Source organism: Pseudophryne corroboree, chromosome 5 (assembly GCF_028390025.1).
Source record: "Pseudophryne corroboree isolate aPseCor3 chromosome 5, aPseCor3.hap2, whole genome shotgun sequence".
NCBI classification, from domain to species: Eukaryota; Metazoa; Chordata; class Amphibia; order Anura; family Myobatrachidae; genus Pseudophryne; species Pseudophryne corroboree.
Genome location: NC_086448.1, coordinates 149,818,555 through 149,843,874, shown reverse-complemented (window position 1 = coordinate 149,843,874; position 25,320 = coordinate 149,818,555). Strand labels below are relative to the sequence as shown.

The 25,320-nt window shown below is 44.6% G+C and overlaps 1 protein-coding gene across 8 annotated transcripts in view; it reads left to right on the top strand.

Moving 5' to 3' along the window:
• The window catches only part of LOC134927404 (mitogen-activated protein kinase kinase kinase 3-like), a 261,260-nt gene that overhangs the window by 97,721 nt on the left and 138,219 nt on the right, over positions 1-25,320 (top strand). The window contains exon 3 of one of the 8 annotated variants that reach the window (XM_063921809.1): positions 10,218-10,446. The exons of the other annotated variants lie outside the window; for them this stretch is intronic. The gene's annotated coding sequence lies outside the window, so the exon portion shown is untranslated. The remainder of the gene's footprint in view (positions 1-10,217; positions 10,447-25,320) is intronic. 8 annotated transcript variants of the gene reach the window in all.

Sequence of the window (25,320 nt, the reverse complement as noted above, 5' to 3'; positions counted from 1 at the left end):
CATGTGGGATAAGTGCATGAAAAAGTGGGGAGACCTTCCTGGACCCCAGAAAAGTGACAATTTCATTAGCAGACTCAAATAGAAGAATGTTAGTGGGCAAAAGGAAAATAATAGCCCCTTTTAAAAGGTGTCAAATGGCTGATTTGTGCTTTATTAAAAGAAAATAAAAGATTGCAAAAAGCTTCATTTACTTACAAAAGAATAAAATGAGAAAAATGCAAAAAAAAATTAGAAAAAAAGGTGCTTGTGGGATGATTTGCGCCCATTTTAAAGTAAAAAAAAATTATCCAATGGAATTATTTTTGGCTTAATTAAATGCTTTCATTACATTTGGGGTGCATAATAACGAAGAAGTTGAGTTTGGGGTAATTTGAGGCCATTTTTTCTTTACTCTCAAAAATTACATGTAATTATTGGCCTAATTACCGTATATACGCAGGTATAAGCCGACTTTTTCAGCACTTTTTTTTGTGCTGAAAAAGCCCTTTCGGCTTATACTCGAGTCAGTATTTAGGAGGGGTAGGGAGGGCACAGTGCGCGGCTCTCCTGTGTCCCTCCTGCGTCACCGGTGGCAGCGGTGTGTGTGTGTTAAAGGAAGTGCACGAACTGGCACTTCCTTTAACACACACACGCTGCTGTCGCCGGAGACGCAGGAGGGACACAGGAGAGCTGCGTGCTGGGTAAGTACGGTAACTGGCACTGTGGGGCATATCTGGCAGCATGAGGGCATATCTGGCACTGTGGGGCATATCTGGCAGCATGAGGGCATATCTGGCACTGTGGGGCATATCTTGCAGCATGAGGGCATATCTGGCACTGTGGGGCATATCTGGAAGCAGGAGGGCATATCTGGCACTATGGGACATATCTGGCACATCTGGCATTGTGGGGCATATCTGGCAGCATGAGGGCACATATGGCACTGTGGGGCATATCTGGCAGCGTGAGGGCATATCTGGCACATCTGGCACTGTGGGGCATATCTGGAAGCATGAGGGCATATCTGGCAGCATGAGGGCACATATGGCACTGTGGGGCATATCTGGCAGCATGAGGGCATATCTGGCACTGTGGGGAATATCTGGCAGCATGAGGGCATATCTGGCACTGTGGGGGCATATCTGGCAGTATGAGGGCATATCTGGCACTATGAGGGCTGTGTACGGGTAGAGCTGCATTTCCCACCCTAGGCTTATACTCGAGTCAATAAATTTTCCCAGGTTTTTGTGGTAAAATTAGGTGCCTCGGCTTATATTCGGGTTGACTTATACTCGAGTATATACGGTAAGCTAATTGAAAACTTACAAATGCTTAATTGGTCATTGGGGGAGGGGGGAGTTGGTGCTCAAGTGGTTCTGCACGGTGTCCCGACATTTTAACCTTAAAATACGCATTTTCCCTACCACCCCTCACCCTCCGGGAGGTGCGAACGGAAAATGTGAGTTTACTCTGCCTGGTTCAGTGCAAGTTTCTTATTGGATTGCAAAATGAATTTGCAACAATTTGCAGAGAAAACGGAAACTCGCACCTATTTGGATTGACCCCTAATTCTTTAAACAGCTGAAGAGAGTCTGACACTAATTCACTGTTTAATGGCTTAACAATGTATTATCATTATTATTTTGTTAGTATTATTTTTTAGTATTGTGTTGACAAGTTATTTTATGATGACTGATATTCTGTGCTTGGTCTATTTCCTGTAACAACCAGTGATAAAATGTCTTGGGGCCCGGCCTGTTTTATTGTCATCCTGCTTTTGGTTGATAATATGTATTTTTAGATAATGGTTTACTTTTTAATTTCCTCTTGATCATTTTGTTGGCATGAAGTAAAGCTTGATGTTTACTTTCATCCTGGGGTGTTTGTAGCATACTGTATGCTGTGCAGAATGGAGCTGAATTCCTCTACACGGCTATTACACAGCAAACGGCCTCCTATTACCCTGCTTGGGTCTGGTTGGAAATGTGAGTAGTTAAAGATGCCTGGGCTGCAGTTAGAAGACTTTGGTTGACTCCCCTAGACATTTGTGTGGGAGGCAATATAGTCATTGCATTGGTTCAAGTGTCATCAACAAGGCAAATGTTTCCACATTCTGTCCAGTTCCTTATGTCACTGATAATTAGATATATGTGTACTGGATAATGTTGCACTCAATGCTTGTTTGTGCTGGCATTCTGCCTAGAATACGGCAACACTGTGATTCAATGAAGAGAAGCATTCCTCCCGCTAAAGATCTACATATAGCATTATTGAAACGTCACATTGTTCAAAACAGGTAAGCAACCACAGAACAATTGACTGCAACTCTCAATGAGTAGCCAGTGCCCTCAAACAAGGTCTGATGAGAGTGTTGCATAACAGGATATCATAGCTGGGTAAATGCTGCATTAGATGCGAGCTGTCCCATGACACTTGGCGCCAGAGAGCCATGCCAAGTGCTGTAGCGTCTCTTTTGGTTCTTTGTTGCCCGAATGTGCGTCTTAATCACCATGTGATGATACAGATCCGCTTCATGACACTGCACTGATTAATGTAATGTGCAATACTTGTATGTCTGTGTGCAACCAAGTCTGAATCTACACGAAGCACAACTGAATCTGCATTGTAGCTCTTTGTGTACAGATTCAGGCTGGTATCCTTTAAGAGGAGATAAAACATTGGGTGTGAAAAACGTCAATTTTTCGCACTTCTTTCCAATGTTTCACTGATTTTTTTTTTTTTTACAGGTTATCCAATTAGGATCGCTTGTAAAAAAATAAAATAAAAAAACAGCTTTCCTTCCGGAAAAAAAAACCACACAGGTTCAGTCCTTCCGAAAAAAAACACACAGGTCCAGTGAAACCTGTGTGTTTGCATTAGAAACATATCTGTTTTCGCACCACGGCAGGAGAAACAAAATCCCCTATTAGCGGCGACCCGTCAGTGTCCCATGCTTGCCGAAGCAGCACCAGGCTTAGGGGGAGATGTACTGAGCGGTGAAAAGAGTGGAGAAGTGAGCCAATGCAAAATTTGCCCATGGCAACCAATAAGCTTTGAAGTGACATTTATAATTTGCGCACTTTAGAATTATACAGAGCTGCTGATTGGTTGCCATTGGCAACTTCTCCACTGGCTCATTTCTCCACTTATCACTGCTTAGTACATCTCCCCCTTTGACTGCTGCAATGACGTCACCTGGGAGCCGGCACTCAGCGCTGGGAAGCCGGAGCAACGCAGCATCCCTCCTCTTCTTGCTAAGTTTTGTCTCCCTGTACTGCCCTTTGTACGGCGCTGCAAAACACTTGTGGCGCCTTAATAAATAAAATGTAATAATAATAATAATAAGCCAGTGGTTCTTAAACTTTTTCTTAATCACGGCGCCCTAGATTATCAGATTTTTTTTCTCGGCACCCCTAGGTCAACAGTTTTTTATTGAGAAATGTAGAAAGATATATTCAATTAAGTAAATTGTGTTTATATGTCATCCTTGGGTTTAATTGTGTGGTGAGGGACAGGATTTGCTTCTGTTTGTCCACATGTTTTATGATTGGCAGCCACCAGCACTGGTTTTGCCTATTACATTGACCGTAAGTAATTTTATTTGTTCCTTGACCACCAACCCAAGGCACCCCTGCAAGTGTCCTGAGGCACCCCAGGGTGCCACTGCACACAGTTTGAGAACCACTGTACTAAGCCTTGGAGAGAGATAAAATGGACAAAGCTATAGTACAAAATGGACAGAGCTATAGTACTAGCCAATCAGCTCCTAGTTGCCATGTTACAGGCAGTGTTTGAAAAATGACAAAAGCTGGTTGGTTGGTATTTTTATCTCTTTTCAGGTCTTAGACCCCTGAGATGTATGAAGCAGTGATAAAACTGGAGAAGTGTGCCATGGCAACCAATCAGCTGCTATGTATCATTTTAAAGAATGCACTTGATAAATTACTTCAAAGCTGATTGGTTGCCATGGCACACTTCTCCAGTGGCTCACTTCTCCATTCTTATCACTGCTTCAGTACTCCCATGTATCCCTATGACTCACTGGGTCCGCAGAGAGAAGAGTACAGTCAATGTTTTAGAGTTAGGCACTTTTCCATCCTTTATCTTTGAAGAGAGCTGTTTGGTGACATCATTGCAAAGTAGTCTAATGATAGGGAAAGTATTTGCTCTATCTCTCATTAATACTTTGCAGTCATGCTTAGCCCTCTGACAAGATAGAGGATGTGAAAGTGCCCTGTTTAAAACACTGACTGGGCACACAGCGGGAAAAAGATGAATAAAAACGATAGATAGACGTCACCTTTTCACACCCAAATTTGATGTGGCTGATGAGTTGCTTCACCTCTCCCAGCGCCGCTGAATCATCTCATCATTTGGTAATGAGGAAACAAAAAATGAATGTGGTATACAGGCATTTAGTTTGGTCATGTGACTGATTTTGAAAGTGTTCTGTAAAATGTCATGCACAATACAGATACTGTGATGAACCACAAATAGTGCAGCTCTGCTCTCTATATGCACAGTGCACAATGTCCAGGATACTGCAAGGTGTGTGGACCTATTAATGGTTCTTGGAACTACCCCCGAAGAAATTTTGCGTGTGCTTAGATTTGTGGGTTTGTTAGCACACCTGGATAGTATTAAGATGGACAGAGTGAAAATGTTCAACTTCTCTATGGGCCTGATATTGATTTAAAAGTAAAGCAAAAAAAAAGCCAAGTAACTGTGCACCTGGTTTAAACCATGTAAGTGGGGCAGATGTAAAATGTGTGGAGAGGTTTAGGGGTCTATGTACTAAGACTTTGAGAGAAATAAAGTACTAAACAACCAGCCCCTGACTGTAATTTTTTAAAACATAGCCTGTAACATGGCAGTTAGCAGATGATTGTTCGGTACTTTATCTCTCTCCACTTTATCTGGCTCCAATGCTTAGTACATAGACCCTTTAGATGTGGGTGGGGTGTGTCTAAACTGAAATCTAAACTGAAATGTCAAATTGAAGCTGTCTAAAGGGGGGTACTGACGGGAGAGATGTGTGCTGAGCGATCTAAACACAGACCGCTCAGCACACATCTCTCCCCCCGCTCAGCACAGCGCGATGTGGGGGCGACGACGGGGGGGCGATCATTTCACACAACGGTGAAGTGAGCGACCCGCCAGATTCAATCTAGCACCGGCGATAGCGATGTGCGGGGCCGCGCATCGCTATCGCTGGGGGGAATACACAGATTGCTTAGATTTTAAACACGGATCTCTCCATGTGTATGCCTCCCTTAACATTTGTGGGCACATGCAAAAGCAGCCAGTGTTTATCCTTCACAGAAAAAAATATAAATGTATTTGCTCCCCTTGCATTGTATCATGGTTTATTCCAGATACTAAGGTACTTGCTTTTTTTGCTTTACTTCCAAATCAGAAAAAGGCCCAAAGACCTGCTTTATTTACATTTAGCCCTGTCTACTTGGATGCTTGACGTAGCAGTGTGTTGTACTCTGTGGTATCTTTTTGGCAATACCAATACACTTAGGTTAAAAAGCCCGCTGTAGCTTGGTGCCTTTCCCTCCCCCATCCCAGGATGTATGGGTCAGTATGGGCACACAAAGGTCTCTGCTAGACAGATGAGACAAATGAAAGTCATAACTGATGATAATGGGCGACAGGACGTTAGACACAGTTTATGTGCAGTCTCTTGTCTTATTGCCTAGTAACATACTGCGGTATAAATCTTTATTTTACGATATAGTCATTTGTTATCATCTCACCTATATTTAGGCTTATTGGATGATGACATGTTTACTTATTTCAAGCTCTAGCATTCTTGTGGTGGGACTGTCCCTGAATGCAGCACACTAAGGAACGTAGGAAGCCACAGAACTGCAGCGAAACGTGTTTTGTAACATACCATGGGCAAACTATTTATTAACTGTTGTTTATATAGCTCACACATATTACAAAGAATTTTACAAATCATATTTAGCCCTTTTCATGAGTCCCTTCCACAAAAAAGTTTACAGAATATATTCCCTACTACATGGACACACCCATGTAAACGGGTCCCAAAAAAATAACCCGGATCGACCCGTAGAACCTGTGTTGAGGGGCAGTGAAAACTGGTAACCCAGGTTGTGCGACCCAGGACCATTTTACAGAAATAGGAGAACCCATTCCTCCCAACCGCAGTGTCCTGTGGACGGTCCGGAGGTTGGGGGACACGGCGCATGCAGTGTCTGCCGCTGTTTGCCATGCTATGCAGATAGCAGCGGTGCCGGGGTGAGGGTGAATGGATGCCACGCTCATGAGTGCACCGCAGCATAAATGGGGTAAATCCTGGGTTCGACCCGGATGTTTTAAATCAAGGGTTGGATCCGGGATTTTAGTGTAAAAGGGGAATTAGTCATACATTTCTCATGATCAGCTGCACTCCAAGCTTTTCATAGTTGTTCTATCATAACACTCAACTTCTCTCTACGTCTCTGTCTCATGCTCGTGTACTCCATATGTTCCATATCTCCACCTCATTGCTTTACTGTGACCTTGTCAATCTCATGGACGTCTAGGTATCTCATTCTGCCCCAACTCATTCTCTCCACATCAATGGCGGGATGTAATTTGCTGAAGGTATCTTTATTTGTTATTTAAAAGAAATTGTACATAGGAAAAACTGGACATATACCATACAAGTGTTTACATAAAAATGGCTGCAAAAGGCCGATCATATAGACCACAGGTTCTCAAACTCGGTCCTCAGGACCCCACACGGTGCATGTTTTGCAGGTCTCCTCACAGAATCGCAAGTGAAATAATTAGCTCCACCTGGGGACCTTTTAAAATGTGTCTGTGAGTAATTAATACACCTGTGCACCTGCTGGGTTACCTGCAAAATATGCACTGTGTGGGGTCCTGAGGACCGAGTTTGAGAACCCCTGATATAGACCATTGGTTCTCAACCCCTGTCCTCAAGTACCCTCAACAGTTCATGTTTTCCTAGCCGGTGCACAGGTGTATTCATTACTCACTGACACATTTTAAAAGACCCACAGGTGGAGCAAACTATTTCACTTGCAATCCTGTGAGGAGACTGTTGGGGGTACTTGAGGACCGCGGTTGAGAACCACTGATCTAGACTACGGAAAAGGCAGACGAGACATGCCACCAAACAAATACAAATAATAAGAAAATGATCCTCGTTGTGCATGGTAATTCCTTGCAAACATCAAGTAACAAAACATATAAATGACGCGATAATAATAAGAAAACAGCAGATATAGACAGAAACAAGTATAAAGGAAAGCAGGGAAAAGAAAGAAAGGGAGCGGATCATAATTGTGGATTCAGGACCTAAAGGTTAAACCAGTGACATATGGGTTTTATATGTGTGAAATGACTTAAATCTGAGCCATTCTGACCAGATGGCAGTGAAGCCAGCAGTATTTGACTGTGGAGTAAGAGAAAGATCTTCCATAGCCATGTAAAAATCAACTCTCTTAAACCAGCGTGATATTGGAGGTTGCTGAACAGTTCTCCAATAACATGGTATTGTAGCCCTGGCAGCGTTCTCCAGATGTCAGAGTAGCCAGCTCTTATACTGAGAAAGGGGATGTCCATCAGATTGAGAAGCCAAAATTCTGGAGTCTCTGGAATCGGAAACCCAGTTAGTTGGCGAGTTATCTTTTGGATCTTACGCCAAAATTCGGTCAAGGCCGGGCACTCCTACCATATGTGTTATGGGGTACCTAATGACTGCCCACATCTCCAGCAGAGACTGACGGAAACATCTGGTGAACCCGTTCCGGGCAACGATACCATCTGGACATAATTTTGTATCGTGTCTCTAAAACTTGAATTGAAGGGGAGCTGGCAAAAGTATAACTGTATATACGTGACCATTATTCATCCGTAAGTTCCTTCCGGAAATCTCTATGCCAACCTGTTGCAAAGGAGGGGGTCGGGAGAGAAAGGCAAGCTATGCATTTTTGGTATAATTGTGATATTAAGTGTCTAGGTGTCAAGGTAGATAAGCAAAGGGTCTCAAAAGTGGTAGGGAGCATCCGCCTGGGCGAACTGGTAGAGAGCTAACATAGTGACGCAGCTGTAAATACACCCAAAAGCTATTAGATGTCAAACTATAATTTTGTGACAACTCCGTAAAGGGACGAAAGCCGCTAGTAGTGACCAGGTGAGACAGCCTAGAGATGCCTGCCTGAGTCCATATAATTAATGCAGAATGAGAAAGGGCATTAGGTGGCAGGTCTGGATGATGCAATAAAGGCATGGGTAAGGAATGGCTTGGGCTAAATGTCGGTAGGCATTTAAATTTCTTCCAGCAACGCAGTGTAGGATCTAATGTAGGATGTCGTATTTCGGGAATCTTACGCTGCCACGGAATAGTATGAGCAAGGGTGCCTGTGGAAGATCCCACAATTAGCGGCCACTATTTCGTAGCGGGGAATTGTGACATCTCAATAACCCTGGCTAAATGAACTGCATTATAGTAGCTAATAAAGTGAGGAAGTTGAAGGCCCCCATCTGTACGGTTACGGATCAAAACTGTCTGTGCTAATCAATGACCCCTTTTACCTCATACAAAGCACACCACTGTAGCTTGGAGATCTCTAAAGAAGGTGTTAGGTATGGAAATGGGCAATGTCTGCAAAAGGTACAAGACTTTTGGTAGAATATTCATTTTTATTGTATTAAGTCTACCCCACCAGGATAAATTAAGAGCCGACCATTTATTAAGATCAGTTTTAATTTTATGCAGCAAGGGTGGAAAATAAAGTCTATACAAATCAGAGGTATCACTCAAAAGTATAACCCCTAAATACTTGAAATGGGAAGGGTGCCAAAGAAACGTGAACGAGTCACGGAGGCCCATAATTACTGGAGATGGCGTAGTAATGTTCAGGGCTACCGATTTAGCGTAGTTTATCTTAAAATTAGATAAAATATGGAGTGTAGTAAATTCAGCCATCAAGGCTGGGAGAGAAACAACTGGATTAGAAATCGTAGCTAATAAATCATCAGCATATAACGCCAGTTTGTATTCATGATCACCAGCTCTTATGCCATGAATATTCTGATTCGCTCTGATCGCTCTAGCTAGTGATTCCATGCAGAGCACAAAGATGAGTGGGGAAAGGGGGCATCCTTGTTTCATCACTGTTCACCCAAACCCTAGCTGTGGGTGAGCTATATAGGGATAGAATACGTTGGAGGCAAACAGGGCCCAGACCCATATGGCTGAGGAGACCTTCGGAGTTGTTTTTTTAAAGCGGCAGTCATTTCCAAGGCATGGTTTTGCCTTGTAACAAAACGTCCGAGTTCAGCCGGCATCCCAAATCTCTCTGCCAAACTCAGACGCCATTACATCCCGCTTCAAATGTCAAACTACACAACTTAACTTTATTCCAGTTGTAAAGCGCTACGGAATATGCTGCGCTATAAGAAACTGTTAATAAATAAAATAAATAAATTGGAACTCTTAACTTTATAATTGGCTTTGGGCTAGAATTCCCAGGACCCATCACCCTCCACCCCTTTAAAAAGAGACATTACTTCCATGGCCTTCTACGCCACAGGGAATGTTTTTTTTTTTTCTTTTTCTTTTTCTGCTTAGATTACCTTCGTTTATTGCATTTATCACAGAGTTCAGGAATGGATGAGTCACTTTTTTATGTTTGAAGGTTTTTATTGCTTTGGTCACAGTGAGCAACTGGAAGGTACAGCTTTTGTCCTAATTAAAATGATAGGATGAATCCCAATCTGTGGTACCTTGAAGATGCTAGCAACAAGCCCTTTAGTGGGGGAAAATGCTGTGCGCTGTTCTGCAATTGATAATAGGCCTCTCCACCTGAGCCACTTTATCTCATCCTTCAAAACAGAATAACATTTTTACTTGTCGGTGAAAAAGGGCTCCCTCACCTTGTTACACAAAATGGGTACAGTTTTGCTAAAGTAGGAGCACAATGTCACACAAGGGCATTCGTAAAAATAACGCAGCCAGTATTTCTCATACGTCCTAGAGGATGCTGGCGTCCACTTATTGACCATGGGGTATAGACGGTTCCGCAGGAGCCATGGGCACTCTTAAGACTTTTCAATGGGTGTGAACTGGCTCCTCCCTCTATGCCCCTCCTCCAGACTTCAGTTTTAGAAATGTGCCCAGGCAGACAGGATGCACTCTGAGGAGTTCTACTGAGTTTCTCTGAAAAGACTTATGTTAGGTTTTTTATTTTCAGGAAGAACTGCTGGCAACAGACTCCCTGCTTCGTGGGACTGAGGCGGCAGAAGTAGGAACCAACTTCCTGAAGAGTTTCATGGCTCTGCTTCTGGCTGACAGGGCACCATTAGCTCCTGAAGGGAACTGAACGCTAGCCGTGCCTAGATGCTCACTCCCACAGCACGTCGTCACCCCCCTCACAGAGCCAGAAGTCTGAAGATCTTCTAGCAAGTAAAGTGACGGCTGAGGTACGGAGCATCTGGCGGGAGCGCAGCGCGCCATTGCTGCCCACACACACAGAGCACTGCAGGGTGCAGGGGCGCCCTGGGCAACAAATAATACCTAAAACTGGCGCAAATGGGGGCATAAGATGCCGCTGACACAGCCCTACCCCCGCCAGTATAAATATTACAATCATTGCTGAGTGAAAAACGTGCCATTTGTGGGGGCGGAGCTTCTTCCTCAGGCAGCCAGCACACTGCTCAGCGCCATTTCCTCTCCACAGGCTGCAGAGACAACGCTGGTCCTTTCCTCCACTTCTGACACAAGTACAGGGTGCAAATAAGGGGGCACAAAGCGTTTTGTGGTGCATTACAAGTGTGAATTACTGTGTAAAAGCGCTGTTGTCTGTGGGCATTCTGTGTTCACCCTACATTACATACTGGCGCTGGGGTTGTGAACTGGCTGCTCCTCTACTGTGTCCCTCTGACAGATTTTGCTGTGGGTCTGTCCCCTTATAAGTCCCAGTGTGTCTGTGAGTGTGTGCTGTACACCTGTACATGCCGTCTGAGGCAGGGAGTTCCTCCCCGGAGGAAGGCATTTTAGGGACACACAGTTGTAATGTGGTGGCGCTGCCGGCACACCAAGAGCCTGCATGGGTGAAAGAAATATGTGACAGTATGCATCTTATTAACAGGAGGTTAGATAAGAATCTCAGGCTGAATGCTGGAGAAAATCTGTGGAAGATGTGATTTTTCAGGACTCCGTTCTTCCTTCTGAAGGCTGCCCCTCTGGGTCACATAAGAGACCATTTGTGAATACTGATACCGACACAGACTCTGATTCTTGTGTCGACAATAGTGACTCTAGAGAAATAAATCATAAATTGGCAAAAAATATACAATATATGATTTGTGGCTATTAGGGACGTGTTGGAAGTTACAGAAGCCACGCCTGTACCTCAGGAGAAGGCTTATTTATGTAAGGAAAAGAAATCCAAAGTCACGTTCCCTCCTTCCCACAAGCTAAATGCTCTCTTTGCAGAGATGTGGGTGAATCCTGAGAAAAAATGTCATATTCCTAAGCGGATTCAGGTAGCTTACCCTTTCCCAGCAGAGGACAGGAAAAGATGGGAATCGCCCCCTGTGTTAGACAGTGCACTATCCAGGTTGACAAAGAAGGTTATTCTCCCTGCACCTGGCACGGCTTCACTAAAAGAGCCGGCTGACCGTAAGATGGAAACTACATTGAAATCCATTCATGTTGCCAATGGTACACTGCCCAGACCCACTATTGCCTGCGCGTGGGTCAGTCGCGCTATCGAAAAATGGTCAAACAGCGTGTCATCAGAAATTGACATGGTTGATAAAGATGAGATACTCCTTAAGTTAGGGTGTATCAAAGACGCTGCCGCCTACATGCTAGAAGCGATGAAAGATATTGGACTCTTGAGTTCACAAGCCGCTACCATGGCAGTATCAGCTAGGCGGGCATTGTGGATTCGCCAGTGGAACGCGGATGCGGATTCCAAAAGAAACATAGAGGCTCTCCCGTATAAAGGTGAGACCTTATTTGGCGATGGTCTGGATGTGTTAGTCTTGCCGGCTACCGCAGGTAAGTCAACGTTTTTGCCCTCTGCGCCTGCACCGGCAAAAAAGACCTATCCCACACACATGCAGTCCTTTTGGCCCAATAAATACAAAAGAGCGAGAGGTTCCCCTTTTTTTGCCGGAAGGGGAAGGAAGCCCACAGTGGCTCCAGGTTCCCAGGAGCAGAAGTATACACCTACCTCTGCCAAATCTTCAACATGACGCTGGAACTCCCTTGCGGGAGACCGCTCGGGTGGGGGCACGTCTCAAACTGTTCAGCCAAGGTTGGATTCTGTCTGGCCTGGATCCCTGGGTATTGCAAATAGTATCCCAGGGATACAAACTGGAGTTTCAAGACGTTCCCCCATGCCGTTTTTTCAAATCAGCCTTGCCAGTTTCTCTTCCAGAAAGAGAAGCAGTGACCGCGGCAATCCAAAAATTATGTCAGGATCAGGTCGTAGTCCTGGTACCTTTGCCGCAACAAGGGGGGGGGTTTTATTGAAGCCTCTTTGTAGTTCCGAAGCCGGACAGCTCGGTCAGACCGATCCTGAACCTAAAAAGTTTGAATCTCTACTTGAAACGGTTCAAGTTCAAGATGGAATCACTCCGGGTAGTGATTTCCAGTCTGGAGGAGGAGGATTACATGGTGTTGGTAGACATCAAGAATGCTTACCTGCATGTTCCCATTTATCCTCCTCACCAGGCTTATCTGAGATTTGCAGTTCAGGATTGCCATTACCAGTTTCAGACGTTACCTTTCGGTCTCTCCACGGCGCCGAGGGTATTCACCAAGGTGATGGCGGAGATGATGGTCCTCCTTCGTCAAAAGGGAGTCAATATAATTCCTTATCTAAGAAAAAATAGGTAAAGGCGCACAGATAAATAGAAAAACCGACTGCTGTTTTGATACAAATTATAAATTTATTGCTAATTAGATGTAAAATCTTAAAATACACACAATAAAACAAAATTGGTATATTTACCATACGACCAACAAGTAATAAGTATTAATCCCGCATGATGTTAAGAATCCACACAGGCTAATGATTAATTAGTGAATTACTCCTTCAAAAAAATCACTTGACCACATGCACCTAATCTAAAAAGTGGTAATTCTCCTCCAACAGATAGAGCCAGATTCCATGCACATATGTATAGAGTTGAAATGATTTTTAGTCCCAAGCAAAGACTGGTTGTGCAAAGATTAGAGCATAAAGAGAGTTTAGTTGCATGCACCTATGTAATTGAAGAATAGCAGGATAGTTCTCCTTCAGCTAAATTAGTTTGATTTCATGCGCACATGTAAACATTGGCTCAAACACCAGCTTAACACTGATTCAAGCTGGAATGATCACAGGATTTAGAGTGTGCATACACCACTTAGAGAAGGGTGTTACTGGTTATGAAGGTGTTGGGGATACTTCACCCATATGTGAATCTCAGGATGAAACCGCCATCTTTGTGGGCGGAGAAACGCGTCAGGTGACTCATTTGCAAGTGAACCGCAAGTGGAACGCAGATCCGGAAGCCGCAGCACGCGGCATACACTGGCGTTTCCACCATCCCACAGCTGCCGTGGTTATACACGATCCCGTGGATACAGCTACAACCCCTCCATCCCCTGCATCAGACATCAGGACCCCGGCCATTGGGAACCAGGCAGGAGGAACAACTAGGAGGACACACGGGCATCTGTATTATAGGAGCGCTCCTGAGATTCACATATGGGTGAAGTATCCCCAACACCTTCATAACCAGTAACACCCTTCTCTAAGTGGTGTATGCACACTCTAAATCCTGTGATCATTCCAGCTTGAATCAGTGTTAAGCTGGTGTTTGAGCCAATGTTTACATGTGCGCATGAAATCAAACTAATTTAGCTGAAGGAGAACTATCCTGCTATTCTTCAATTACATAGGTGCATGCAACTAAACTCTCTTTATGCTCTAATCTTTGCACAACTAACAGTCTTTGCTTGGGACTAAAAATCATTTCAACTCTATACATATGTGCATGGAATCTGGCTCTATCTGTTGGAGGAGAATTACCACTTTTTAGATTAGGTGCATGTGGTCAAGTGATTTTTTTGAAGGAGTAATTCACTAATTAATCATTAGCCTGTATGGATTCTTAACATCATGCGGGATTAATACTTATTACTTGTTGGTCGTATGGTAAATATACCAATTTTGTTTTATTGTGTGTACTTTAAGATTTTACATCTAATTAGCAATAAATTTATAATTTGTATCAAAACAGCAGTCGGTTTTTCTATTTATCTGTGCGCCTTTACCTATTTTTTCTTGGTTGCATATTGCATGTTGGGTGGATCCCCAGGTCCACATTGGGAAGGCAGCCGATTTATAGGTTGTCCTCTATCTTTTTTAAGAGATTAAGTACATATTATTCAGCGCCAGACACTTTGGTTTTGTTGTTTCTAATTCCTTATCTGGATGATCTCCTGATAAAGGCGAGATCCAGGGAGCAGTTGTTAAAAAACATTGCGCTCTTCCTGTCGACACTCCAACAACATGGTTGGATCATAAATTATCCAAAGTCAAAACTGGAACCGACAACAAGATTGTCTTTTCTCGGGATGATTCTGGACACGGAAGTTCTGAGAGTATTTCTTCCGGTGGAAAAGGCTCTGGAAATCCAGAAAATGGTAAAACAGTTATTGAAACCATCCAGTGTGTCGATCCATCAGTGCATTCGGTTGTTGGGGAAGATGGTGGCGGCCTACGAGGCCATACAGTTTGGCAGGTTCCATGCCAGAGTATTCCAGTGGGACCTGTTGGACAAGTGGTCGGGATCCCACCTTCACATGCACCGGAAAATTGTCCTGTCATCAAAAGCCAGGATTTCACTCCTGTGGTGGCTACACAGTCCGCACTTACTAGAGGGACGCAGATTCGGGATTCAGGACTGGGTCCTGGTAACCACGGATGCAAGACTCCGAGGCTTGGGAGCTGTCACTCAGGGGGAAAGCTTCCAAGGAAAATGGTCAAGTCAGGAAGCCTGCCTTCACATAAACGTGCTGGAATTGAGAGCCATTTACAACGGCCTTCGACATGCGGTACATCTTCTTCAAGATCATCCCGTGCAGATCCAGTCGCGAGGACTTGCTGCAGCAGGGGCCGTGCGTGTATCATGACTTACCGCGGCTGCGTTTGACGGCATGGCTGTTGAGCGCCGGATCCTAGCCCGTAAGGGTATTCCGAAAGAAGTCATTCCCACACTTAGTCAGGCCAGGAAAGGAGTAACGTCGAAACATTACCACTGTATTAGGAGAAAATATGTGTCTTGGTGTGAATCCAAGAAGGCTCCTACGGCAGAGTTTCACTTGGGACGTTTTCTCCATTTTCTGCAGGCTGGTGTGGAGGCGGGCCTCCGATTGGGGTCAATCAAGGTCCAGATTTCGGCCTTGTCTGTGTTCTTCCAAAAACAATTGGCCTCTCTTCCAGAGGTTCAGACCTTCGTAAAAGGCGTTCTGCACATCCAGCTTCCATTTGTGCCTCCGGTGGCACCATGGGACCTTAATGTGGTGTTGCAGTTCCTTCAATCGGATTGGTTTGAGCCTCTACGAGAGATAGAGTTGAAGTTTCTCACTTGATAAGTGGTGATGCTTTTGGCATTGGCATCCGCACGGCGGGTGTCGGAATTAGGGGCCTTGTCTCGCAAGAGCCCTTACCTGGTCTTCCATGAAGATAGGTCAGAGTTGCGAACTAACCAACATTTTCTTCCAAAGGTGGTTTCTTCTTTCCACATAAACCAACCTATTGTGGTGCCACTAGTTACTGACACGTTCACTGAGTCAAAGTCTCTAGATGTGGCTAGAGCTTTGAAAATTTATGTCGCTAGAACAGCTCGAATTCGGAAAACAGAGTCTGTTTGTCCTGTATGCTCCCAGCAAGATTGGGTATCCTGCTTCCAAGCAGACTTTTGCGCGTTGGATCAGAGATACGATACAGCAAGCTCATACTACGGCTGGATTGCCGTTGCCGAAGTCGGTGAAGGCCCATTCCACTAGGAAGGTGGGCTCATCCTGGGTATCTGCCCGGGGGGTCTCGGCATTACAGCTTTGCCAAGCAGCTACTTGGTCGGGGTCAAACACATTTGCAAAATTCTATAAGTTTGATACCCTGGCCGATGAAGACCTCAAGTTCGGTCAATCGGTGCTGCAGGGTCCTCCGCACTCTCCCACCCGTACTGGAGCTTTGGTATAAACCCCATGGTCAATAAGTGGACCCCAGCATCCTCTAGGATGTATGAGAAAACAGGATTTTAATACCTACCGGTAAATCCTTTTCTCCTAGTCCAGGCATTCCCAACCACGGTCCTCAAGGCACACCAACAGTGCAGGTTTTAGTGATCTCCAGGCTTCAGCACAGATGGTTAAATCAAAATAACTGAGCTACTAATTAAGTCACCTTGGTTCAAGCCTGGATATCACTAAAACCAGGACTGTTAGTGTGCCTTGAGGACCGCGGTTGGGAAACACTGTCCTAGTCCGTAGAGGAAGCTGAGCGCCCGTCCCAGTGCGTACTCTACCTGCAGTTTAGTTATACACAGGTTGTGTTATGTTACTTTCAGCATGTTGCTGCAATTGGTTCATGCCTGTTGGCGTGTGTTATGTTGATTGCCATGTGTGCGGCATGGTTGAGGTGTGAGCTGGTATGTATCTTACCATTAGTGTTAAAGTAAATCCTTTCCCCGAAATGTCCGTCTTCCTGGGCACAGTTCCTATAACTGAAGTCTGGAGGAGGGGCATAGAGGGAGGAGCCAGTTCACACCCATTGAAAAGTCTTAAGAGTGCCCATGGCTCCTGCGGAACCGTCTATACCCCATGGTCAATAAGTGGACCCCAGCATCCTCTACGGACTAGGAGAAAAGTATTTTCCGGTCGGTATTAAAATCCTGTTTTACCCTGCACAGAAACAAAATAACCCACCCGAATCTAACTCTCTCTGCAAATGTTACATCTGCCCCCCCTGCAGTGCACATGGTTTTGCCCAACTGGTAACAAATTTGCTGTTGCGATCAACTCTGAATTAGCCCCAAAGTCGGATGTATGTCTGCAATGTTACTAGGCATGGGACGTTACAGCCACTCTGCATTTGTGATTCATACTGTATGTCACCCCGATCTATATGGCTGATCTGGTGTAACCAGACAACACACCAAGATAAGATGGTCTCCATGTATCATAAACTGACTATACCAGTTAGCAGGCTGAATACAGTGACATCTCTGTAATTAGGTGTTACACTTTTCTGGTCATTGTGCAACATAAATGATATAACAAAAAATATGAAAACATGGAATTTCCTATGCTATAATTTAGTGCTTTTACCTAATCTTAATTTCCCTCTTGAATTTGGTGTCTCATTTTCCCATTTAAATGCAATTGGTAACTGCAAACAGATGTTTTCTCGTACACTGAGTCTGTAATGTCGCTCCCGTGAGATTATTTCACAACACGCCTATCAAAACATGCTTGTACAGATGTTCACGCCATGCTCATGACATGTGACCAGCGTGTACAGCATTGGTAAGCAGGCTGATAGAAGATTCCAGAACCAGCAGAGTCTAATAAGTTGTTTACTATGAAATATTAATGCAACACACAAAGTAGTGTGAACGAAATTAATGACAAACCAATCAAAAAACACTCTGCTTGAAGGTTATTTTTGCCAAATGAAATTATATCTATTGCTGAAGCATAGGAGGCTGCACCAATGCCAAGACTATCAATCCACTAGGAACGGGTTTAGTATGAAATACCTACAATCAAAATCCCGACAACAATTGACTGACGGTCAAAATCCCGCCGAGGTCACAATACCGTCATGGTCAAAATACCGACATTTAAAATACCGACAAGGTAAAAATACCGACATTTAAAATGTCAACAGGTAAAAAAGGTGACACAAGTTTTGCATTGTTTTTTTTGTGTGTGTGTATGTCGACATATGTCGTCATGGACACCATATAAGTGTACCGCGTCCCCTTGCTTCGGGCACGGTGTCTCGCTGCGCTCGGAAGACTATTATATTCCCCCTCCAGGTCCTCTGAGATGGTAAAGTATGATTAAGTCGGTTTCAGTTAAAAAATTGAAAAACATGTGCCGACTTTCTGACCTGTCGACATTTTAAATGTCGGTATTTTGGCCTTGTCTGTATTTTAAATGTCAGGATTTTGACACATACCGAACCCTTACACACCATTTTTTTCCCCACTTTTAATGTGACCCTGCAACCAGAAAAATAGAAGTTCAAAAATATATATACTCGTATATATTTTGTGTAAGACATGAGATACAAAACATACATTACCCTGGTTGCATAAGTCTGCACACCATTTCATGCTGGGACTCTAGCTAAGTTCATCAGTTAAAGTCACAAGCATATTCTAAGGTAGCTAATATGCACCTGCCTGTGATTAATCCCATATTTCAATCAGCTGTTACAGTAGGAATTCATTGCAATTTCATTGTTGAAAAGTGCCAATATAGAGAGGGGTAAAAAATTATTTCAGAGGGCATAACGTGTACCCATGGGACACTGTGAAGACTATTGTCAGTAACAAATATGGCAGAACAGAGACATTGCCAATATCAGGATGTCCCTCCAAAGTTGACGATATGACAAGAGTAAAACCAATCATGGAAGCTGCCAAGAGGCCTACAGCAACATTAAAGCGGCTGCAGGCAGTTCTGGCAGTAGCTGGTCACATGCATCTCCTGTATCTGAGCTTATGGGGTGGGGTGGTGAGATAGTAGTCATTTCTCACAAAAAAAAGAAAGAAAATCTAAGCCCATCTAAATTTTATTTATTATCAGTTATTTATATAGCACAGACTTATTCCATTTCACTCTGTTGAGACTAAGGCTGAATATTTTGCTATAAATTGTAAAAGAGATGTTTGGTCAAAGACAACAAAGCATCACCCAAAGAACACCAAACTTCATGTGAAGCATGGTGGAGGCAGCATCATAGTATGAGGTAGCTTCTCTTCAGCTGCGGCATAGATAGTATTAATAAAGTGCACAATGGACAGATCCAAACATCAAGATGTTTTTGCATAAAATCTGGCCTCTGTCAAAAAGCTGAAGATAAATTTCATTTTCCAAAATAGTCATGATAAAAGGCACATGTCTGAGTCATCTCGGGAATGTCTTCAGAGAGAAAGATAAAGTATTTGAATGGCCCAGTCTCATAGGCCACCACCCCCTGGGGTGGGGGGTAGTGTTGAAGGGCTTCTAGTGTTTAGGGGCTTCTAGTTGCCAGGAAACCTCCCTCCTCTTGGCCAGCAGCTCAAATTATGACAACACTAGCAATGGTATATAATACAATTTCTAGAGCTTCCAACATGCAGTTTAAGGGATCTGAGCCCACAATCAGTGTAGTGGACCAGAGAGTAGCTACCAGGAAGATGAGTCAGATGCGTTAGCATGAGGTGGAAGAATGTGCTTAGACAAATGCAGTTCTGTCTCCTACTGGTTCTGTTATGTCTTAGTATTTAAGTTTAACCTTTTTCCTGACTTTTTACTGTTTTATATGTCCCATCAGTAGCGGATCTTGCCACGGGCAAGCAGGACTTTTGCCCGGGGCGCCGCCTTCCGGAGGGCGCTGCACCATGGCAAGATCCGCCACTGCTGTGCCCTCCGCTGCCCGCTGTGTCCCCCGGCTCTGCGGCTGTGGTCCCGGCTGTGGTCCCCTGTGAAGGGAACTAGACGCGTAGCATCTAGTTTCCCTTCGCGGAGAGGACCTTTGCTGAGCGGTGCGCGATGACGTCATCGCGCACCGCACAGCAAAGGTCCTCTCCGCGAAGGGAACTAGACGCTACTACTGTACAGGGGGCGTGACTGGCCACGTCCCCTGTATTAAGCCACGCCCCCATTCCCTGCCCGGGCCGCCGAGGGCCCTCGAACCGGCCCTGTGTCCCATCTATAGTGTTATGGGCCCTACACACTTACAGATCTCACTCCACAATATGAACATTCTCGTTCATTAATGAACGAGAACTCGTTCATATTGTGCAGTGTGTAGGCACCAATGATTAACAATGCGCGGCCCCGCGCTTGTTAATTGTTGGTGCCGGGTAATTTATGCATGCAGGCCACTATGGACAATCCTGTCCATAGTAGCATGCACTGCTGTGGAGCCGGGTGATGGGGAGAAGTGAAGAAACTTCACTCCCCCCGTCTCCTCCCCCCGCCACAGAGTCGGCTGTATCCGCCGTCAGGCAGCTTGGCGGCGGATCGATGAGTGTGTAGGGCCCATAGCATACAGTATTATTGTATCCTGTGTATAAAAAGACCAATGTGTACATTCATGTCCAGGGTCACTACTAGGTTCTTCTACCGCTCTGCAAGACTCCTGCACTTGCTCCAATGTTCCGCAGAGCGGGAGATTGTGGATTGTATTTGGAAACCCCTCTCTAAAAATTCTGCGTTTGCGCCTGACCACATTGATGCTGATGAAACTCTGCTCTCTCATTCTCGCCTCACATTCAATTTGTTTCCCAATCCTGCTGGTTCCACCTCTGTAATAGCTTATGTATTGGGCTATTTCTCACCTTGGAAACCGCAAATAAAAACCTTATTCACAACCTTATCATCTCCTCGCTGGATTACTGTAATATATTCCTTTTGTTCCAACCTAACATCTCATCCCTTTCAGTCTACCCTTATCTCTCCTGCTCACCTATTTTTCTCTGGTTATTCTACCCCTGTTGCTCACCTGAGCCAGTTACTCCATTGGTTCCCTATACCACACAGAGTCATATTCAAACGCCTCTTACTCGCCTACAAAGCCCTTAACTACTCTTCTCCCTGCATATCCTGTCACATCTCAACTTACACTCCCACCCACTTGGCTCTGCCAGTGACCCCTCCACTGCTTCTCCCAGATCACCTCTTGCTACTTACAGTACACCTCAGGTTATCTCCCCTGCAACCCTGGACTATTAGTCTGTACCCATGTAAAGTGTTCTATGTTTAACTCCTATACAAACCCTTGTGGTGCCATATAAATAAGCTTCCTATGAGTTGATGGGCTTTAAACAGGTCTTAGCTAAAACCATAACCGTTAACCACATTCCCTCTTATCCCTGCTGTAATAGACACACACAATGTAATTGCCAATTAATGTCAAAGTTGTATTGAAAAAAAAAAAACCTTGGGGACCAAAAAAGCATTGCAGACAGTCAGTCACAGAAAAAAAAATCACACAATATACTTGTATTGTACACCCTGGTTCAAGCTGGACTATGGGGTACACACCAACCCTTAACTTACCAGAATTGACAAGGCCAGGTCCCCTCTCAAGAGCAGGAGACCTCGCCTTACTTCAAGTGGAGCGGCTTACGGTCATTAGGTCAACAGTCATTAGGTCGACCACTATTGGTCGACATGGTCATTAGGTCGACATGGATAAAGGTCAACATGAGTTTTTCACATTCTTTTTAATTTTTTTAACTTTTTCATACTTTACGATCCACGTGGACTACAATTGGGAACGGTAACCTGTGCCGAGCGCAGTGGTAGCAGAGCAAGGCACCTTGGTAGCAGTGGTAACAGAGCAAGGCACCTTGCCCGAAGCATGGCGAGGGGACACGGTACACTAATTGGGGTTGCCCGTCACTTTACAAAAAAAACGACACCAAAAAAAGTAAATAAACTCATGTCGACATTTTTCCATGTCGACCTAGTCACCCTGTCGATCTAGTGCATGTTGACCAATAGTGGGCGACATAATGACTGTCGACCTAAATCTTGTCGACCTAATGACCCATACCCAGTGGAGCAGTGCCACACAATAGCTGCATGAAACAGCTATGGCCGCAGAAGAACAGTAATCTCTATCGGCTGATGCACTCCTTGCTTAATTCACAAAACTCAATCTATATATAAGAAATAAAGACTCAACAACTGAATTGGCGTGAAAGGGGTCAGCTTTTTATTTGAAAGGATTTAAAGTTTTAACTTCAAATTGGGTATGGTGGCAAGGGAAGAACGGCCTAGTTAAAGCAATAACTTGTTAACACAACAGCCCTAATAAGGTAACTGCCCAAAATTTGTAAGGATGAGGCTACCTGCCCCCATCCCGGCAGACAACTCATAAGGAGAAAGGCCACCTGCCCATCCCCTTACGGGAACAACAACTCACAAGGGAAAGACCATCTGCCCAGCCCCTTACGGGGGCAACATAACAAACAGATAAGGCCAACTGCCTCCTTTGCTATCAACTTGAGGCGCTAACCCATGCTCAGAGAGGCAAAAGAACCCCCTGGTCCGGTGGTGCCCTTTAACGAAACTGATATCCACACCTAGCCTCCTCCATGGCATGGGCTGCACCCCAGGGAAATTATACAACTACCTTTAAAATCACAAGGCTGTTTTGAACCTGACCAACACCTGGTTCCCTAAGAACCACATCTGCCACCATACCAGACCAAACCTGAAACCTCCAAACCGATACTATATAAAAATTATCAAACCCTGCCACCAGTAAGATGCACACTAACGTGCCCAAAACCAGCTGACTTAAACAGGGGGTGGTCTTCAGGTTGATCACATACTACACCCCTAAGTGATAACATGATAACCTACTACCACACCACCTCTCACCTCCATCGCTCACCCAACTAAAGCTTTGACCTTGCGCCTCGCAAAAATCAGTAGGGCCAGGCTTAATAGCTCTCACCTAATCACCAACCTCAAATCCAAAGACAAGCACGTAATGATACTGTTACCCTCAATATGGACTATGCAGAACAATGGGTAAACAAACAAAAATGCCAGGAAATGTCTCCCAATACATTTCTTTATGACCTATCAACTGCACTACACTCAACTCCTGGGAACTCATCTGAAGCCAACACCGCTACTTGACGGGATGCCCAAAACACGTGACTGACCCAAAACCCATATAAAAAGTCACTAGAATGAGTAGCTTTACGGAGAATATAGACCAGTGATGGCTAACCTTGACACTCCAGCTGTTGTTGAACTACACATCCCAGCATGCCATGCTGCAGTTTTGCTATTTGGCCATGCTAAAACTGAAGCAGGGCATGCTGGGATGTGTAGTTCAACAACAGCTGGGGTGTCAAGGTTAGCCATCACTGATATAGACAAATATCTGTAAAGTAAATGAACTGACCGCAGAACCTGGTCAACCAACAAACCAAACCAAGCAAAACCGCAGCAACCACTGTCTAACAGCACTAAATGTATGGGGCTTAATTTGGTGACAGGGGAGGGATCCTTTCTTGACTCAAAGGCAGAAACACAAAACTTCCACCAGCCGGCTTAAGTCTAGGTTAAGAACTGGTAGTAAAACAAAAATTCCTCATAGACTCCCACCAAAGGTGGCCAGTAGCTAGTCCTCCAGTAAGGATTAAAAGCCAGACTGTAGTGCAGTGTATCTTTTGTACACCCAGACTTCCATCTGACAAGCACCTAAATTATGATCAAGGACAAGCCCACCACAGTGTCAGCTACAGTGGTGCCAATGCGAAATGAGTGTGATCCACAGTCGACAGGCGAACGACCCAGCACCAAGATGCAATGCTCCAAAACCCATCCAAATTGCTAGCTAGTAACTGGTGACGCATGAATGTGCCTCCAACCATACTCCCGCAATATCTGGGCAGAGCCTCACACACCACCAAGACCCCCGGACAAATTCTGCGATCTGGTCAGTGCTCCAATGAAAACTCCCATCGTCACCTACTGAGCTGGACGGTCATGAAACATTTCACCTTGGTAAACATCACACATTCCTGAATCGAAACATGAATGAAAGCAAAGTTGAAACCGCCGTTCCAGATGAAGCATCAATCTCCCCAACCCGAAACGCTCACTGGAAGGCTATGACAAAGGCCAACCTAAAAAAGCATGTCTCAGACAGAGATAAACATACACCAAAAACTGCCTTCATGAGCTGCACGTTGCCCCTCCCCCCCTGCCCCCATGCCCTCAAGCAGCATCAGACTTTCAGTCACTGACAATCTGATGCTGTAGTACAACCAACGTCATGGACCTGTTCTGCACATGCGAAGTATGGATCCGACACATGCGCAAGGTACTGAACATCAGTACTTTGCTACATGCACCACTACAGCGTAAGGGCATGAATCAGGCCCAGTATGCTAATTGAGGCTGTGAGTACGTCCGCCCTAGGCCGCAGGAAGGTGGGAGGAGGGCATAGGTGATAGCAGTTGCTTGAATTCTGATGGGATTGCACAGATAAGTGGGGATAATATGGAATCGAGAGAAGAGGGGAAGGAAAAGAAACTGGGAAATATGGAAGAGAGAAGATAACAGCTGAGGGGAGAGAAATAACACAATGTACGGTGATGTAGATCTTCATCTTCCTGCCGTACTCGGGAGACCCGACACATGACCGGCCTTGCGATGCACTCTCTGCGGTACACAGGACAGCTGGGATTTGTATCAGTCCACTGACATATGCAGCTTGTATGATATTTGTGGCTGCAGGGCAAGACAGTCACCCGCTCTCCATTTTCGTACTCCATTAAACAAATCACACACGATTGTGTCGCTTCATCCTCTGCAGCAAGGTAAAATGGGAATCTGCTGATCTCTCCCTCCATGACTAAGAGATTCTGCCCATTGATCTCTGCCAGCATGGTTGGTAGATTATGCCCTCTGAACTCTACCTCCATGGCTGGGAAATCATGTCCGTTGTCTGCTGGTTGCTGGTAGGTTAGATGAAGATGACTTAGCCCAGGGAGGTGATCTGGGCTTGGTCTGCCTGTCGTTGTTGTATCAGGAGAAGGAAGAGGAGAATGACTTCTGTCTCTGTCCTTCCTTTGAGATCACCATAGACGAGTAAATGTTTCTCCTTGATGAATGTTCATGAGTTTGCTGTCAAGTTCTTCTTTCTCCTCTTCGGCGCTCGTATTGCAGCCTCTCCTCAAATACAGTCTCAGAAGAATTATCTGAAAAGATGTACCTTTATATAGTAGCCATAATAATTACCTATAGATAACATGAACAAATGAATCAATAACTTGAGTTACAGCATTAACATTTGGTATATCATTAATAATAGTGTTACATTGTAAAATGCTCCATCAGAATAACAGGGATGGTTCATTTATTGCAGTTATTTTTTTATCTATTGTTTTTATCATTTTGAAGTAAAAAAAAAAAAAAAGAGTAATAGTACACAGGATGTACCAGAGGGGTTGGGCTGGGGGAAATGTGACATTTCCACTAATCCAGTATATAAGTATATGTACAGAATTTCATTTATACATTTTTATAAAGTTAAGCATTAA